Source organism: Rosa rugosa, chromosome 1, assembly GCF_958449725.1.
Source record: "Rosa rugosa chromosome 1, drRosRugo1.1, whole genome shotgun sequence".
NCBI lineage: Eukaryota > Viridiplantae > Streptophyta > Magnoliopsida > Rosales > Rosaceae > Rosa > Rosa rugosa.
The window spans coordinates 67,498,069-67,510,848 of record NC_084820.1 but is presented as its reverse complement, the minus strand read 5'-3'; the positions used below and the strand labels follow the sequence as shown (position 1 = coordinate 67,510,848).

At 35.9% G+C, this 12,780-nt stretch overlaps 1 long non-coding RNA gene across 13 annotated transcripts; it reads left to right on the top strand.

Moving 5' to 3' along the window:
* The first annotated feature begins 8,140 nt into the window (after window positions 1-8,140).
* On the top strand, window positions 8,141-12,035 carry LOC133726329 (uncharacterized). Of its 13 annotated transcripts, none has more exons than XR_009854761.1 (11): window positions 8,143-8,451; window positions 8,578-8,647; window positions 8,813-8,852; window positions 8,962-9,053; window positions 9,143-9,267; window positions 9,512-9,622; window positions 9,772-9,881; window positions 10,102-10,237; window positions 10,536-10,618; window positions 10,930-10,981; window positions 11,513-12,035. It is a non-coding gene; the product is annotated as an uncharacterized LOC133726329 (long non-coding RNA). The 13 variants fall into 13 exon arrangements; XR_009854759.1 differs by having other exon boundaries at window positions 9,143-9,321; XR_009854758.1 differs by having other exon boundaries at window positions 8,148-8,451; window positions 9,143-9,230; window positions 9,805-9,881.
* Window positions 12,036-12,780: the final 745 nt, after the last annotated feature.

Genomic DNA, 12,780 nt, shown 5'->3' with positions numbered 1-12,780 from the left:
TTTTGGAAGAAATTTGAAGCCTTTGAAACAGGGATCTCTTTGATATATTAAAGAATACAGGGAAGTTCTATGTAGTAGGAACAGAGGGCTCTGTTTTTAAAATTGACCCTTCCTAATTTTATAATCTGTAATTCATTCACAGCCATAGTCGATTTTTTTCACTAATTAGATAAATAAATTCTAACTCGATTAATTTTCTTACGGTCTTAACGATAACAGAATGGAGGAGTGTGCACCTCGGGCCAAATCTATGGTGGGATTGAACAAATGCATTGTTTCTCTCATCGCCATCTTAGGCTTTTGCCTCCAACTGGAGTTAGCAAATTCGTCTCCAGACTACAGCAGTACGCTTTTGATGAGGCTGTTTGTTATCGACGTATCGGCTTACTTCGGGTCAATAGGTGTCATGATACTCCAAACTGATCACAGTACAACAAACTTTCGAAATTTGATGAATAGGATCATCATCTTGTTGGGAACTTTTGCTTGCATTTTAGAACTGCTCATCCTCGTTCCACCTTTTGGATGGCTCGTTCTCTTCTTCTGGAGTATCTGTTTTGTTAGCGTTGCGAGTAAGTCATACCAATACTTGAAAACACAATGTGAAAGTTCGGTTTCAGCTCTTGTTCTAGCCTCTGGCGAATTGAAAGAGAAGCTGATAGAGATGAATGGCCGTTTGATGGAGAATTTCGCAGTTTCAGGGATTTTTCGTGCCTGTAAAAAACTGAAAAAGCTTATCAGAATTTTCCGCTGCACTGAGCATGAAGCCCAGAACCAGAACCAGATCATCAATGGGTTACCTGTTTAATTTATATCTACAGCCTACCACGTGTGTACAGTTGTACACTTATTAATAGAATACATAGATACAATAAATTTGGAGTTTTGGACATATGATTTGGCAAATTGATGATATTGTTGTTGTTTGCCTCAAAATCGTCTCGGCCAAAATTAGAGGCCGAGAGACTTGCGGTCCAATTGTCTTTCTTGATACACAGGCGTGCCAACTCGCGGCTAATTGGCCAAGCGAGGTTTTGATAAGATTTGCGCTTGATCTGACTTCTTTCAAGTGATTGTGGGCCGAGGAAGGAACCGTCTCGGCCGCTGGGTTCTCTTGCCTTTGTTGCAAGGACTTTTGGCGTCTTCACTAATGTACTTCTCTTTTTGATTTTTTTATATAAGTTGCAGAAAGTAAAGTGCGAAAAGTGAAAGAGCAAGAATCTAAATGCGAATTAATTGAATTGCATGAAATTTAAAGGGATTGAAGAGTAAATTGCAGGAATGATAAAGTGTGGAAGGTAAAGAAAGCGATAAAAATTAAAGTAGGCTAGAGAAAGAATGAAAATATTGATATTGTAGATTTTGAGTTGTGTTGGTCGGGGACCTTTTACAATGACCTAGGAGGGTCGTATTTATACAGTCACATACATAAGGTTTAGGAAATAAATTACAATTAAATTAAATGAATTTCGATCTTAATGACCGAAATTAAGATATGCTCCATATTACTTCATTCCTTAACCGCACTATTACTACTTCCTTCTTACGGCGCCATTATATTTGATTTGTTTTTATTTCTGCAATATTGTCTTCAATGCCTTCAAACTCAATAACATCTCGGCATTAATTATATCAAAGAATAATTATCGCCGTTATTTCCTTCCCTTCTCATTTCTTCTCCAAAAGTTAATATCTAATAAAATCTCATAAATATGAAATTTATCGAGTATCAACAATAAAAACACTATATTTTCCTCATCTATCGGCCCATTGATTTACGGGCCGGTTTACCAAAAATAGATACAAACATAGCCCCCCCATTTCCTTGAGCCTTGGCAAATGTCGCCGAGTGGTTAAGGAAATGTTTACGAATTAAACTTGAGAATCCACTCTCATACATAAAGACTTATGATAGAAAGATCACCTCTTGTTGCATCTATAAAAGTCGTGGCCGATTGAAAGCATCTAACCAAAAAAATAAATTTGGTCTTCGCGGCCTTAAACCTTCACTGATGATTTGGTGATGTAATTGATCAATATAGAATCTGAAATGCATCTTTCTTTCTTGCTCATTTAAAACAAATGGCCCTTTAATTTAATTGCTAGACCAAATAACCACCCAAACTTACATCTCATGACCAACAGTAACTTACTAGCAACTTTAATGAAGCTCCTTGCTAGAACATTGAAGCACTCGGCCAAAATGGGGCCGATAACTATTATTGCTTGTATATATGGGTTAAAACACAAGCATTCTTTCCAAGCACACTTTCTTGCCTCTTTCATGTGTCGTCTTTTTTTTTCTTTTTTTTTTCTTTTGCATATTCTAAAGAAAAAAAGAAAATTATTATGGCCGTTATGGAGGTGGCCAACGATGCTTTATCGCAAACTTGGAAACTTCTTTGTTTTCGGCCTTTGGTTCAAGCCTTTGGAGGCTGTGAAGCATTAAACTTAAACCCCATATAGTAGGTTCTTGTTCTCTGGCTATTATGTAGGCCGAATTTTCAAGCTCTACATATGTATTTGAATTACCAACTTCGGCTTCTACTTCAAATTTAGCCGATTGTGATTTTTCTAGGTCGGCTTTATTTTTGACAACCATGTCAAAGTGTACAACCTCCTCACTTAAATAATCAACCTCTTGATGGTTCTTTAGCCCTTTGAGTAGATCAAAGCCATGAATTGGCTCGTCTTCTTCATATATATCATCAAAAAGCTCAATGTCGAGATCAAATTTGGGCTTACCATCTAGAGGAAAATCAACCTCGTAAAAACTGCAACCATATTGAGGTTGTGTTTTGGGTGTTTGTAAATTCCATGCGGCGTGGCTATTGAAGTCAACAAAACTTTTGTACGCAGCATAGCTATATCTCCCGTTAACACCATATATTGAACTAAGATTCGGCTAGTAGAAACTCATTTGTGAAAACACCTAATAATTTGTAAACTCATTTTAATGCGGGCCTCGCGGGCTTTTTCCGGCCGGGCCGGGCTAAGCCTTGCGGGCTTTTTCGGGGCGGGCCTTGCGGGCTTTATTTACAAATTAATCTTTAAAGATAATATTTTTTATAAACTTATATTTATATATCATACACTCCAAAGAGAAACCTCTATCAACTTAAATAAAATGGGAAAACCGACCGTTGGATGAGATTATTATAATAAATTATGAGTGTGGTAAAAAATTTAGCCAATTTCACCATATTTTCGAATCCGATCGAATTGGTCAACCGTCGTCACTTGTATGTTTTCTTGATTGACCGATGGCATGACGACCACGAAACGTGCTTATTTTTTCACATCATGTCTGTAAATATTCCATCGATGGATGTGCGTGGACATAAGATAAAAATTTCAATTTTAATTGCAAAGATGTTGGCCTATATCAATTTGTCTCCTAAAGTCGTATGACTTGTATATTGCATTTAAATTGTTGAGGTTCATTCTAAAGCAACCATGAAGTGGAAAATGAATTTAGAGAAATCAACCGCTCGATTGAGAGATTGTAATGTTTTATGGTGATTGTAAAAAATTCAGCTAATTTGATTCTCGTTTCTAATTCGATCAATTAGGTCAAATTTAGTTACTCTTATAAACCTATATCTATATATCATACACTCCAAAGAGCAACCCCTATCAATTCAAAGAAAATGGAAAAATGGACCGTTGGATGACATTATTACAATAAATTATGAGTGTGGTAAAAAATTTAGCCAATTTCACCATATTTTCGAATCCGATCAAATTGGTCAACCGTCGTCACTTGTATGTTTTCTTGGTTGACCGATGGCATGACAACCGCGAAACGTGCTTATTTTTTCACATCACGTCTGTAAATATTTCATCGATGGATGTGCGTGGACATAAGATAAAATTTTCAATTTTAATTACAAAGATGTTGGCCTATATTAATTTGCCTCCTAAAGTTGTATGACTTGTATATTGCATTTAAATTGTTGAGGTTCATTCTAAAGCAACCATGAAGTGGAAAATGAATTTAGAGAAATCAACCGCTCGATTGAGAGATTGTAATGTTTTATGGTGACTGTAAAAAATTCAGCTAATTTGATTCTCGTTTCGAATTCGATCAATTAGGTCAAATTTAGTTACTCTTATAAACCTATATCTATATATCATACACTCCAAAGAGCAACCCCTATCAATTCAAAGAAAATGGAAAAATGGACCGTTGGATGACATTATTACAATAAATTATGAGTGTGGTAAAAAATTTAGCCAATTTCACCATATTTTCGAATCCGATCAAATTGGTCAACCGTCGTCACTTATATGCCTTCTTAGTTGACCGATGGCACGACGACCGCGAAACGTGCTTATTTTTTCACATCACGTTTGTAAATATTTCATCGATGGATGTGCGTGGACATAAGATTAAAAAAAAAAAAAAAAATTACAAACACATTGGCCTATACCAATTTTCCTTCTAAAGTTGTATGACTTATACATTGCATTTAAATTGTTGAGGTTCATTCTAAAGCAACCATGAAGTGGAAAATGAATTCGGAGAAACCAACCGCTCGATGGAGAGATTGTAATGTTTTATGGTGGTCGTAGAAAAGCCAGTCAATTTGGTTCTCGTTTCGAATTCGATCAACTAGGGCAAACTTAGTTACTCTTATAAACCTATATTTATATATCATACACTCCAAAGGGTAACCTCTATCAATTCAAATAAAATGGAAAAACCGACCGTTGGATGAGATTATTATAATAAATTATGAGTGTGGTAAAAAATTCAGCTAATTTCACCATATTTTCGAATCCAATCGAATCGGTCAACTGTAGTCATGACATGTAGAATACTAGAATATATATATGCACATATTCTATATAGAAGTATGAGAACTACCAATTTCACCATAAACCAAATTACAACAAATTCACACTCACACAAAGACACACACACACACACAGTCACACACACACACACATATATAACATATATATATATATATATATATATATATATATATATATATATACAGATCCTATCAAGAGCGGAGCTCCGCTTTGAAAATTAACGTGTGAAGTTCGAGTTTTCGGTCACTTTTCGGTCGCATATCCACATCTCGACCGTTCAGTTTTTAGATACTAGTGTATAGATCGTCTCTGCAAATTTTCAGCCAAAATGATGATCGTTAAGGCATTGATAAGTGCCTTAAAGCTAGTACGGTTCAGGTTGACAGATTCAGTCCGTCCATTGGTTTAAACGAGTTAGATGTCTTAATGATCATCAATTTGGCTGAAAATTTGCAGAGATGATCTATACAGTAGTACCTAAAAACTGAACGGTCGAGATGTGGATATGCGACCGAAAAGTGACCGAAAACTCGAACTTCACACGTTAATTTCAAAGCGGAGCTCCGCTCTGAATTGGATCTGTATATATATATATATATATATATATATATATATATATATATATATATATATATAAACACACACACATATATAAACATGTCTAAAAGTCCTGGATCTTCAATAATGATGATGTGGCATACTGAAGATTTCCAAATATATGTGCTGGGCCTTCTAGATGGGGCTTTCCGTGCATATTGTAAAAGATGTTGTAGATTCCCGTCCAAGCTAAACTTTCTTCACTTAAATTACCATAACTCCTTCTAGAAAAGTCGGAATCGCAAATCGTAAAATTCCTCAGAAACTAGACACATGGAGCTTTCCGTGCATATAGGGTACAGCTCCTAATTCCATCCGAGCAGTTCCCAGTAATTCAGCGAAGTTAGGTTCTAGACATGAACTTGTAAAAGATGTTGCAGATTCCAGTCCAAGCTGAACTGCATTCACTTAAATTGCCATAACTCCTTCTAGAAAAGTCGGAATCACAAACCGTAAAATTCCTCAGAAACTAGACACATGGGGCTTTCCGTGCATATAGCGTACACCTCCTAATTCCATCCGATCAGTTCCCAGTAATTCAGTGAAGTTAGGTGTTCTGCACAACAGTTTCTGTGTTAGTTAGCTTAGCTTAGCTTCTTTTCTTCTTTCTTTGAAACACACCTACAAAGACACTAAACTAACGTAAATGAACCATAAATAAGAACTAAACATATATACCAAGAGAAAGAGGCATAGAAATATAAGAATTAAGAAAATATGAGCACATCAACATACATATATATATATAATATAGGATTAAATTATGTTTAGTCCCTGTACTAATACCCTTTTTTCGTTTCAGTCCCTGACATTCTCAATTAATCTGAAAAGTCCCTAACGTCAAAATTTTCATCTGATTGGTCCCTCCCGCATCAAATTAGGAGTTGGCCTTAGGTGAAATGTCCAATATACCCCTATGTTATTTCTTTTTCCTTTTTTATTTCTTTTTCTCCTTTTTTTTCTTTTTCCTTTTTAAATTTTTTTTTTCTTTTTTTCTTTTTTCTTTTTCCTTTTTTATTTTTCATTTTTCCTTTTTAATTTCTTTTTTTTCCTTTTTTCTTTTTCCTTTTTAATGACCATCGTATCCTGCTGCATCGGTAGCGCCACGTTGGCGAACCAATCCAGATCGACCCGAAACCCCAATTCTTGTTCTCCACGCCGGTGGCCCTTTTTTTTTCTTTTTTCTTTTTCTTTTTCCTTTTTTATTTTTCTTTTTTATTTTTCCTTTTCATTTTTTATTTTTCTTTTTTCCTTTTTAATTTCTTTTTTCCTTTTTCCTTTTTCTTTTTTCTTTTTTCTTTTTTCTTTTTTCTTTTTTCTTTTTTCTTTTTTCTTTTTTCTTTTTCCTTTTTAATGACCATCGTATCGTGCTGCATCGGTAGCGCCACGTCGGCGAACCAATCCAGATCGACCCGAAACCCCAATTATTGTTCTCCACGCCAGCGGCCATTTTTCTTTTCCATCACTATTCTTCTTCTTCACTTCTGGTTTTGGTCAACTTGGCCATCAAAAACCATCATTTCAACCAGACCCAAAATCCAAATCACCATTTTGAGCAAGACCCAAAAACCTTAAGATCTGAAAAAATGGTAGTTTTCAGTGAAAATTTTCCAAATTGAGGCTTGATGTGGAGAGAGAAAGTGAGATTTGAGTGGGAGAGAGAGAAGTAGGCTGTGAAAACAAGAGGGGAGTGGTTTAGCGGCGAATTTCCGCTCTGATTGGGATCTGCTTGTGTTTGGGAGATGGAGGCGAGGGCGGATCCCAACAAAGGGAGATGGCTTGAGAGAAGGTGAAGAAGTGATCGATCAACTCCTAACCTCTTGCTTTTGCTCGATGTCCATCTCTGCACCGCCAAGCTAGGTCTTTGCTGGGTTTGGTTTCAATTTGGGGAGAGAAACAGATGGGTTGTGGAGTTTGATCGGAATGGGATTGGTGGGTTAAGGAAGGAGAAAGTAGGCAAAACGAAAAGAAAAAAAAAAGGAAAAAAAAGAAATTAAAAAGGAACAAGAAAAAAAGAAGAAAAAGCAAAAAAGAAATTTAAAAGGTAAAAAAGAAAAAAAAGGAAAAAAAATTAAAAAGGAACAAGAAAAAAAGAAGAAAAAGCAAAAAAGAAATTACAAAGAAAAAATAAAAAAAAGGAAAAAAAGAAATTAAAAAGGAACAAGAAAAAAAGAAGAAAAAGCAAAAACGAAATTAAAAAGAAAAAAGAAAAAAAGGAAAAAAAGAAATTAAAAAGGAAAAAGAAAAAAAAAGGAGAAAAAGAAATAACAGAGGGGTATATTGGACATTTCACCTAAGGCCAACTCACAATTTGATGCGGGAGGGACCAATCAGACAGAAATTTTGACGTTAGGGACTTTTCAGATTAATTGAGAATGTCAGGGACTGAAACGAAAAAATGGTCATAGTATAGGGACTAAACATAATTTAATCCTATAATATAATAGTTTACGGGCTTTTACGGGCCGGGCCGGGTTTTTGCGGGCATTTTGACGGGCCGGGCCGGGCTTTTGGCCCTCCGGGTCGGCGGGCCTCCATCGGCCCGCTTGATCCGCGGGCTTTTTGATGAGGCCTATTGATCTAGGTTGATGATTATGTGTGAATATAGTTTCGATTGTTATGTTTGATTCTCGTTTTTCTAGGAAATAGCTAATTTACTATATACTAAAACAGTGTAGGAGTTACTGTAGCTTATGAACAGTAATCTCCCTTAGTAACAGTGTGCTTCCGCTTTTGCCCCTGCTGCCTGACGCCCCTGACCTGTCAATCTGCGAAGCCGGGCGGGCGTGTTTGCTGAAGAGAACGAGTGAGAGAGAGAGAGGTCTATTCTGTGCTTGCATGCCGAGGGCTTCAGCCCCTATCTCTCTCTCCCCTTGCCGAGAGAACCGTCGATTACTGGCCTTGCTTAGAAAGCGGAGGATCCAACCCAGGATATGACTCCGATGATTCGGTTGAGGACCTGAGTTACAACACCCTTGAAGAAACCCATGCCCTGTCCTCAAAGCTCTCTATCAACAGTAATTCCAAGGGCAGGTGAGTTTTATTGATTTATGACTCTGAGGATAATAATTTATGATTTAAGATTTGAAATTTAAGTGGGTATAGATACGTTTATAGTATTGTGAAGTTATTGATCTTGAAAAAAACCTTGATGGGCAGTAGATGATTGTGCCTAAGCTTAATCGGAATGATGTTGAAAGCTATGAACATGTCCAGAAGATGATTCAAGGTAACCCTTTTGAGCAGTTTCAGAAAGAGAAGACAAGCTGCCCATTGTGGATAAATATATATGCATATCCTTCATATCCTATTAATAGAAGCAAAATGATAGAAAACGATGGTCATGTTCAATTTTATGGTGTACTCATGAAACTTCTTCATTGTTTGGTATCAGACAAGGAAATCTCCGATTACACAACCACTTCCCAAACCAGGTATAATATTGATGCCTTCTAAAATTAGATTGAGCATGAGTTACATAATTATCTGAATACTAAGCAATGAAAATTTGAGTTAGTGTTTGCATTCCTCTTTGAAATGCAGTGAGTGCATATTTCTCTGGTGGCATGGTTGGTCCAGATTGAACAAAAAGATTTTTAGGTAAATCGTGCAAGCGGAGGGAGGACAATCAATTGGTAACATTACAGTCTTGCATCTGTGTGGTCTTCTTAGGTTCTTACTGTTCCGTACTCTTACCAATACAGTGTTTATAATTGAGTTGCAGGAAGTGCCTCTTTAATATGATAAATATCCTTCCGTCGCTGTTTGAGGTTGTGACATGCACACTTGAGAAGAAGTCGTCAATCTCTGAGGTCTGAAGAACTTAGATTGCTCCAATTGAATGGCTCGGTAAAAAATGTCCTCTGCCACTTCCAGATATTTTATTGCCGAGGGATTATTGGAGTATGTGGGTTCATTTGAAAAACACACTGTTGCCTTCATGCCACTTCTTGCCTTCAATTTTTTCTTTTTTCTTTTTCATATATATTGGTTCTTTTATAAGGTCAAGTATAAATTAGATTCTTTTTTACTGCAATTATGTTGCTTGAAGACTTAAACATGTTGCATCCTCATATTTACGTAACTTATGCAGGCAAACTAATGTGTTCATTAGGAGTATAAGCTTGGAAAGACTGGAAAAGTAATCCATTCGTGAATCATGCCGATAACTTACGCAACATTCTTTTGAGGTCCAATAGTAGTGGTTAGCATTATCTTCTTCTTCTTTTTTTTTTTTTTTTTTAAGTCTGTGATAAGTGATACGAGTCAGAGATGGTAGATTTACTTTATCTTCTACATTTTTCAAGATGTGTCCATGTTTTCCTTGAATCTGATCTAACTCTGCATATCAAGGATTCATGCATAAAATGGATTTGGCATATGCAGCTGCAGACATAATCATTTCGTGAGCTGGTGCAATGACTTGCTATGAGATTTTGGCAACTGGGAAGCCTTCCATTTTGGTAATTTCAGTTTTCAAGTTCTGTTGTAGAACTAAAGTATGTCATGATATGATCATAAATGAGACCTAATGTTTTACTTCTGTTTTCATGTTGTATGAGGCAATCTTTCGTGTGAATCTAATATGCCACTATCAACCATGTTTTGATCATGTTTTAATGTCTGTAGTTTTGCCTATTTTCTGCTAAAAGGGAGAACTCATTATTACTTTTGAATTTGTAGGTACCGTCACCCGATGTTGCTGAAGGACATCAATTTAAAACTGCTTCTTTGTTGGCAGACTTGGCGAGTGCAAGGGTTATAACTGAAGATGAACTTGATTCGACAACCCTTGGAAATGCAATTGAAGAGATGTTAGGTATGTCCACTCTGTTGCTATGTTCCCTTATAAGAGATTGCTTGCTTGACCTTAAGGTTTTAACACTTCTTACTGTAAAATTGTCTCATAATCTGGAGGTATCATAGGTCCTAATTGATACTTTGACATTTTTCATATACTGTTTAGCATGTTGTGTACGCACATAATATATGTATATTTACTTTATTTATTTGCGTCTTAGAATATCAAAGATAATTTAATTTGAATCCAAATTCACTATCCAAATTGACTCTTAGAGGTTAAATATCCTTTAATAACGATCTCTTCTCTTTTACAGGGGATAAGAATAAAATGGCAGATATGTCCTGGAGGGCTCAGAGCTTATCGAGAGGAAAGAAGTAGACTTAATTTATACTCTATGTAAGTGATAGATCCAGCTTCCACGCTCTATTGCTGTCCACCAAAATTAGTTAATTTTTTATGTGCAGAAGCTTGAAGATTTCATAGAATTTGAATTCATGAAGTTTTCCATGAATGTTGGTAGCTAGGTTCCTGGAGTTCTTTTCACTCCAATCATTTCCTTTTTTATTTTTGTTTGATCTCCGATTTGTTAGGACAAGAGTTTTTCGTTTCGGTAAACTTGATAAATTTGGATGCGGGAATAATTAGTTTTCAACACTGAAGGTTGTTTGCAGATTCACTAACTCCTCTCTTCCTTTTTCTTTGTGCAGTGCGTTTCAAGGAATTCATACGAGAGATTCTTTTTATTACAACGCCTGGCAGGTACTTAGACTTGCATTCTTTCTGAGTTTTCGTCAGCTTTGATCGATGAATAAAGTTTGTCAAATTTCAGTATTTGATTTTCGGTTCAGCAAATCCTCCATTGGAATTGGATCAGGTTTAGGTTTAGGTTCAGTAATCTGAATTGAGTGATGTGTGTTTATAAGAGAAGGAACTGATTCAGGTGCATTTTTGCGAGAAACTTAATGGTTTTCAAGAGAGTGAATGCATGCAGGAGAAAGGACTACCTTGCACAACACAGAGATGTAATTGATTATGGAGACGCTGTTGTCATGCGTGGTTTGATTAATGTATAAGATATGTTAAATTCTCTATCTAGCCTATTTGCACATAGATTTAGTGATTAATCGCGGTTTTAGTTGTAGATGTATAAGAAACGTTAAATTCTCTATCTAGCCTATTTGCATATGTTAAACTCAGCATATTTTATATCAGTTGTAGATGTTTTTCAGTACTAAACTAAGTCATTTTTCCTCAAAAAGAATCGACTAATTTGCATATTCTACTGGTCAGTGGAAGCGTCGCAAGATTGACAAAGAGCATGCTTTGGCTGCACAGGCTGTTCGTTGGCACAAGACCAGCAAGACCAAGGCTATAAAAAAATGGAACTTATCCGGACTGTAAGAAGATCATGGTGCTGTATAAAAGTTTAAACAAGGGGTCCAAAGCAGATAAGGCTAGAGCCAATTTTTTTTCTTTTTTAAGATTTAGAAGTTATAAACAGAAAGATTTTTATTATATAGTTATACACTTGTATGATATCCCGTGTTTGTAATTGCTATTTGATTTAGACGTAGCCATATAACTGCTAAAATTCAAGCAGAAAACACGCCCGCAGCAACGCGCGGGATTCATAACTAGTGTATTAACAAAGAACAGCTACAAGAATTAAGTTCCAAGACAATGACTATTCGATTAGCAGTCATCGCAAATTTTATTTGTATGGAATCTTTAAGCTGGATTAGGAGTGAAACAAATTGTAATTTATTAATGGAAACTCTGTGCAGAGCTTCATGACTTTGTAGTTGACGATTCAGTCACGATGTGCCCTTCTGTTAAAGGTGATGTATTCATTACTGTAATCGAAGCAAGCTCTCATATTTTGAACATGTGAGTAAGGCATATACAGAGATGTATTGAAGTAAAAACATGGCTGGGTTATCGCTCCTTCTAACTTTCTTCTTTTGTAGTATTATCAAGCAAAAGTTCACCAAAACATGCTGAAATGTATACTCCAGCAATACATCAAGTAGCAGAAATGGAATAAAGTTAGATGATTCTGATTTCGCCAATTTTGAGCTTTGTTTCCAAAGCGGGAAACCAATGTTACTGGACTCGTGATGATCTTTTATTTTATAGTTTTTAGTTTTGATCCTTGGTTTGAGCTTGATGTAGAAGCACAAGTAGCAAAAGTGAAATGAAGCTATATGATACTGATTTCGCCAATTTTGAGCTTTGTTTCCAAGGTGGGAAACCAATGTTACTAGACTCGTGATGATCTTTTATTTTATAGTTTTTCGATTTGATCCTTGGTTTAGCTTGACGTAGAAGCACAAGTATTCTGTGCTAGTTAGGTATAGCATTAATAAGAAATGTTACATGCCCTGGCTAATGGAATGAAGGTGGTTAACCACCAAGGATTTTATATGTAAATTCTAAAGATACGTTACTAATCGTTCAAGTTCTTCACAGGAAAGGGAAAAAAAAAACAAAAAAAACAAGAGCAATGCAACTACATTATATAACCACATAATAAAGGCAAAAATATTGTTATGTCTAAA